Here is a 7,523-nt window from a genome sequence, read left to right on the forward strand (position 1 = left end):
GAAGTTTGTGAGTTTTCGCGAGTCGCTGTGGGCGTGGCTAAGCACTGTTCGCCAAGAAAACAACGCCAGTTTTGAGGGTCTAAACATGCGCAGAAACTCATGAAACTTGGCACACACATCTGGCCTGGTAAAATGAACAATATTTTATTGTTGATTGTCCTATTTTTACAAAAATGACTCAATAGCGCCCCCTAGAAATTTTTAACGAAGCAGCCCCGATTGTACGTTTAAGCAAGATCTACGAAAATTTTTACGTGTATGAGGGAGCCAAAGACCTACAAAAAAGACTCTTGGACCCATATGCTAAAATGAACAGGAAGTGAGCTACGAATTTTTGAATGTCCCATTTTTTACGATTTTTGCACATTTTCAGGGGGCATACTTTTGCCCACTTCTCCTACACGTTTCATCCGACTGAGTTAAGACTTGACCTGGACCATGTCAAGACCTGAGCCAACAACAGACGGAAAAATCTTGACTTTTGGAAATACTATATAATGAGGGCGGGGCATCAAAATTTGTGTTTCGCACTGAAAAAGGATATGCTTAATAACTCCCCGATACATGCTCCAAAAAATCCCAAACTTGACATGTATGTTTATCGTCAAGGCCTGAAGGTATCTCTATGACAACATTCAGTTATATATGCAGCGCCACCTAGCCCTTGAGGCATGAAAAAAAAATACCCCACTTACGGTATTTTGTACAAAAAATGTAAACTCATTCTAAGTGTGATAACGAAGTCATTTAGGAATATTCTTTTACTTTCCACCACTCAAAATATTCACTGGCATCAGACCTAACCAAACATACATATTTTTGTTATTTAGTTTTATGTATTTTTGATAGCCTCTATGGACATTAAAAGCAATATCGTGAATGAAGGCTATGCTTAATAACTCCCCGGTACATGCTCCAAAAAATCCCATACTTGAAATGTATATTTATAGTCAAGGCCTGAAGGTATCTCTATGACAAAATTCAGTTATAAATACAGCGCCACCTAGTCCTTGAGGCTTAAAAAAAAAATGCCTCACTTACGGTATTTTTGCAAAAATTGTAGACTCATTGTAAGTGTGATAACTAAGTCATTTATGAATATTCTTTTACTTTCCACCACTCAATATGTTCACTGGCATCAGACCGATCCAAACATACGTATTTTTTATTTAGTTTTATTTATTTTTTTGATCGCCTCTATGGACAATAAAAGCAACATTGAGTACGAGCGATGATGTGTGTATATATACTTTTACGAAAAATACCAATCAGGGCAACTCATTGCCTAAAAATAAAAAAAAGACGCAGATTTTTGCAGATCTTAACAATCACCAAAACCCATTGAGCTTGACACACTCATCACACCTGGCAAAAAAAAAAAAAATAATCCACATGTTTATCATGCCATTTTCAAAGAAATTCTGCTTCCAATGTGCCAGTACCCCAATGTGCAAGTTCCCCAACGTGCAAGTACCCCAACGTGGCCCGGGCTGCGAGGGCCCTTTATAGCTGCTCGCAGCTCTAGTTATTATTATTCTTCTTCTTCTTCTTCTTCTTCTTCTTCTCCGTAAACGATCGCGATTTTGGGTACCTAAACATTTACGAAAACTCACCAAACTTTGCACACTCCTCAGGCCCGGCGAAAAATTTGATATTATGAAGTTGTCATAACAACGCGACTCTATAGCGCCCCCTAGCATAAAAAAATAAAAACCAATCGCGGCACGTTTGACTAAGAGCTACGAAAATTGGCAGGCACTTGTAGCACCCCGGGACGCACAAAAAGTCAATTGGGATCATGTAGCAAAAATGTACAGGAAGTGAGTTATGAATTTTTGAATGTCCAATTTTGGCCCATTTTTGCACATTCACTGTGGTCATACTTTCCCCCCCTTTGCAAACAGTTTTCATCCGATTGACTTCAAACTTAGCATTTATCATCTCAAGACCTGAGAGAACAACTGGGCAAAAAGTCTTGCCCTTTCGAAATACTATATGATGGGGGCGGGGCATCAAATATTGCCTTTAAAATTTCATTTGTCCAGAAAGAGCAAATGCTTAATAACTCCCATGTTCAAGCTCCAAAAAATCTCAAACTTCTCAGGCAACGTAATAGTCATGGCCTGAAAACATTTATATGATAAAATTCAGTTATACATATAGCGCCACCTAGTGGTAACAATAAATGTCATACTTTACGTTTTTAGCTACTGTGCCGAGCTCGTTGAAGGGATCCAGTTGAAAATTGGTCAGAAAAGCCTTAAGATGTTGATCATGCCCCACACCGAATATTGTAACTTTTCGCCAAAGGGCGTGGCCGCTACGGTAACGCAAAGTCTGAAGATTTTTCGTGACAACAAAAGCTGCATGAACTTGGCCCAGATGATCCAATCTTCTCAAAATTTCACACATTTGATGAGAGTCCAGCCCTAAAGACATCTACGAACTTATATTTCATCTTACTGATAGCGCCACCTAGTGGCAATTTTTTTTTTTAAACAAATTTTCTTCTACGTTTTTCTCCAAACACGTTAACTGGACCTACCTCATATTTGCTCAGATAAGGGTTTCGGCCTTCATGGTGTCACAACACGAAGGTTGTGAGTTTTCGTGAATTGCTGTGGGCGTGGCTAAGCGCTGTTCGCCAAGAAAACAACGCCAGTTTTGAGGGTCTAAACATGCACAGAAACTCATGAAACTTGGCACACATATCTGGCCTGGTAAAATTAGCAATATTTTATTGTTGATTGTGCTATTTTTACAAAAATGACTCAATAGCGCCCTCTAGAAGTTTTTAACGAAGCAGCCCCGGTTGTACGTTTAAGCAAAAACGACGAATATTTTTAGGTGTATGAGGGAGCCCAAGACCTACAAAAAAGTCTCTTGGACCCATGTGCTAAAATAAACAGGAAGTGAGCTACGAATTTCTGAATGTCCCATTTTTTACGAATTTAGCACATTTACAGGGGGCATACTTTTGCCCACTTCTCCTACACGTTTCATCCGACTGACTTCAGACTTGACCTGGACCATGTCAAGACCTGAGCCAACGACAGGGGGAAAAAATCTTGACTTTTCGGAATACTATATGATGAGGCCGGGGCATCAAATTTTGTGTTTCACAATGAAAAAGGATAGGCTTAATAACTCCCCGGTACATGCTAAAAAAAATCCCAAATTTGACATGTATGTTTAGAGTCAAGGCCTGAAGGTATCTCTATGACAAAATTCAGTTATATATGCAGCGCCACCTAGCCCTTGAGGCGTGGAAAAAAAAAAATACCCCACTTACGGTATTTTGTACAAAAAATGTAAACTCATTCTCAGTGTTATAACTAAGTCATTTATGAATATTCTTTTACTTTCCACCACTCAAAATCTTCACTGGCATCAGACCTATCCAAACATACGTATTTTTTATTTATTTTTATTTATTTTTGATAGCCTTTATGGACGTTAAAAGCAGTATCGTGAATGAGGGATATGCTTAATAACTCCTCGGTACATGCTTCAAAAAATCCCAAACTTGACATGTATATTTATAGTCAAGGCCTGAAGGTATCTCTATGACAAAATTCAGTTATAAATACTGCGCCATCTAGTCCTTGAGGCATAAAAACCCCCCCAAAAAAACCCACTTAAGGTATTTTGTACAAAATTAGTGAACTCATTGTAAGTGTTATAACTAAGTCATTTATGAATATTCTTTAACTTTCCACTACTCAAGATGTTCACTGGTATCAGACCGATCCAAACATATGTACTTTTTTATTTTGTTTTATTTATTTTTGATAGCCTCTATGGACAATAAAAGCAACATCGTGCAATGAGTACGAGCGATGATGTGATGAGCAGCGACCGCTGCGAGGTCCCTATTGTTTTTCGTTCGAATTATTATTATTAGGGCCCGAGCAGCGACCGCTGCGAGGTCCCTATTGTTTTTCGTTCGAATTCTTCTTCTTCTTCTTCTTCTTCTTCTTCTTCTTCTTCTTCTTCTTCTTCTTCTTCTTCTTCTTCTCCGTAAACAATCACATTTTTGAGGACCTAAACATTTACGAAAACTCACCAAACTTTGCACACTCTTTGGGTCCGGCGAAAAATTTGATATTATGAAGTTGTCATAACAATGCGACTCTATAGCGCCCCCTAGCGTAGAAAAATAAAAACCAATCCCGGCATGTTTGACCTAGAGCTACGAAAATTGGCAGGCACGTGTAGCACCCCGGGACGCACAAAAAGTCAATTGGGACCATGTAGCTAAAATGTACAGGAAGTGAGCTATGAATTTTTGAATGTCCAATTTTGGCCCATTTTTGCACATTCACTATGGTCATGCTTTTCCCCCCTTTGCAAACAGTTTTAATCCGATTGACTTCTAACTTGGCATGTATCATCTCAAGCCCTGAGACAACAACTGGGCAAAAAATCTTGACTTTTCGGAATACTATATGACGGGGGCGGGGCATCAAATATTGCCTTTAAAATTTCATTTGTCCAGAAAGACAAAATGCTTAATAACTCCTATGTACAAGCTCCAAAAAATCTCAAACTTCTCATGCAACTTAATAGTCACGGCCTGAAAATATCTATATGATAAAATTCCGTTATACATATGGCGCCACCTAGTGGTGACAATAAATGTCATAATTTACGTTTTTAGCTACTGTGCCAAGCTCGTTGAAGGGATCCAGTTGAAAATTGGTCAGAATAGCCTTAAGATGTTGATCATGCCCCACACCGAATATTGTAACTTTTCGCCAAAGGGCGTGGCCGTTACGGTGCCGCAAAATCTGAAGATTTTTCGTGACAACAAATGCTGCATGAACTTGGTCCAGATGATCCAATCTTCTCAAAATTTCACACATTTGATGAGAGTCCAGCCCTAAAGACATCTACGAACTTATATTTCATCTTACTGATAGCGCCACCTAGTGGCAATTTTTTTTTTAACGAATTTTCTTCTACGTTTTTCTCCAAACACGTTAACTGGACCTACCTCATATTTGCTCAGATGAGGGTTTCGGCCTTCATGGTGTCACAACACGAAGGTTGTGAGTTTTCGCGAATTGCTGTGGGCGTGGCTAAGCGCTGTTCGCCAAGAAAACAACGCCAGTTTTGAGGGTCTAAACATGCACAGAAAGTCATGAAACTTGGCACACACATCTGGCCTGGTAAAATTAGCAATATTTTATTGTGGATTGTGCTATTTTTACAAAAAAATGACTGAATAGCGCCCCCTAGAATTTTTTAACGAAGCAACCCCGGTTGTACGTTTAAGCAAGATCTTTGGAAATTTTTAGGTGTATGAGGGAGCCCAAGACCTACAAAAAAGTCTCTTGGACCCATATGCTAAAATGAACAGCTACGAATTTTTGAATGTCCCATTTTTGACGACTTTTGCACATTTACAGGGGGCATACTTTTGCCTACTTCTCCTACACGTTTCATCTAATTTGCTTCAAACTTGACCTGGATCATGTCAAGACCTGAGCCAACGACAGGGGGAAATATCTTGACTTTTCGAAATACTATATGATGAGGGCGGGGCATAAAATTCTGTGTTTTGCAATGAAAAAGGATATGCTTAATAACTCCCCGGTGCATGCTCCAAAAAATCCCAGACTTGACATGAATGTTTATAGTCAAGGCCTGAAGGTATCTCTATGACAACATTCAGTTATATATGCAGCGCCACCTAGCCCTTGAAGCATAACAAAAAAATACCCTACTTACGGTATTTTTACAAAAATTGTAAACACATTCTAAGTGTGATAACTAAGTCATTTATGAATATTATTTTACTTTCCAGCACTCAAAATCTTCACTGGCATCAGACCTATCCAAACATATGTAGTTTTTTATATTTTGTTGTATTTATTTTTGATAACTTGTGTGGACAATAAAAGCAACGAGCGAAGATGTGTATATATACTTTTACAAAAATATTCCAATCACGGCAACTCATTGTCTTCAAATAAAAAAGTACGCTGATTTTTGAAGATCTTTTTTTTTGCAGATGCTTTCAGTGTGCCAGTACCCCAATGTGCCAGTACCCCAACGTGACACTCACCAAACTTTGCACACTCTTCGGGCCCGGCGAAAAGTATTATATATATAATATTATATTGAGGGGCGGCACGTTAGTCGAGTGGTTAGCACGTCCGCTTCCCAGTTCTGAGGTCTCCGGTTCGAGTCCAGGCTCGGACCTTCCTGGGTGGAGTTTGCATGTTCTCCCCGTGCCCGCGTGGGTCTTCTCCGGGTACTCCGGTCTCCTCCCACATTCCAAAGACATGCATGGCAGGTTAATTGGCCGCTCCGAATTGTCCCTTGGTGTGCATGTGAGTGTGGATGGTTGTTCGTCTCTGTGTGCCCTGTGATTGGTTGGCAACCAGTCCAGGGTGTCCCCCGCCTACTGCCCAGAGCTAGCTGAGATAGGCGCCAGCAGCCCCCGCGACCCTTGTGAGGAATAAGCGGTCAAGAAAATGGATATTATATTGATATTATGAAGTTGTCATAACAACGCGACTCTATAGTGCCCCCTATCGTAGAAAATAAAAACCAATCCCAGTACGTTTGACTTTGAGCTATGAAAATTGGAAGGCATATGTAGAACCCCGAGACGCACAAAAAAATCTTTTGGGACCATAGAGTTAAAATGTAGAGGAAGTGAGCTATGAATTTTTGAATGTCCAATTTTGGCCCATTTGGCACATTCACTGTGATTATGCATTTTCCCCCTTTGCAAACAGGCTGGAGGGCCTTCACACGATCACATATGTTATTCCCTGTTACATTACCCCCCATAAAGTATTTTGTACAAAATTTGGATACTCTTTGTAAGTGTGATAACGAAATCATTTATGAATTATTTTTCACTTTCGAGCATTCAAAATGTTCAGTGGCATCAGACTAACATATGTATTTTTAATTCATTAATTTGCCAACCAGGGAAACTCATTGCCAAAAAAAAAAAAAAAAGTACAGACTTTTGAGGGTCTTATCATTGACCAAAACTCAGTGAGCTTTACACACTCATCACACCTGGCAAAAAAAATTCCCTATGTAAAGGTTTATTATGTCATTTTCAAAGAAATTCTGCTTTGAATGTGCCACTACCACAACGTGGCTGTTTGTAAATTTCTATTTTCTGAAATTTTATTACTGAAATTGTGACATGACATACCTCATATTTACAGGCAGGGTTAAATATTTCAAAACTGCCTAAATTTAATTAGTCTATTACCAACCAAAGCTAAGTAGGAGTACATGAAGTTATTTTTTATTATAAGTACATTTACGTATTAAAGATAGTGGTAGGTAAAATTACGGTACCAATAGTAAACAGTGCAGTACTTAAGTTGTAATTTCAACATGTTTTTTTTAACTTCAGTATTCCATGTGACCTAATAAATTCTTATGTAATTGTTTTTATTACTTTCCAAGTGCAAACAAATATATAATTTTACATGCATTTCACTTTGCAGTTATATACACCTTTCATGTTTTTTTTTTTTAATTTTGTA

The sequence above is a fragment of the Festucalex cinctus genome, chromosome 1 (assembly GCF_051991245.1).
Source record: "Festucalex cinctus isolate MCC-2025b chromosome 1, RoL_Fcin_1.0, whole genome shotgun sequence".
Classification (NCBI taxonomy): domain Eukaryota; kingdom Metazoa; phylum Chordata; class Actinopteri; order Syngnathiformes; family Syngnathidae; genus Festucalex; species Festucalex cinctus.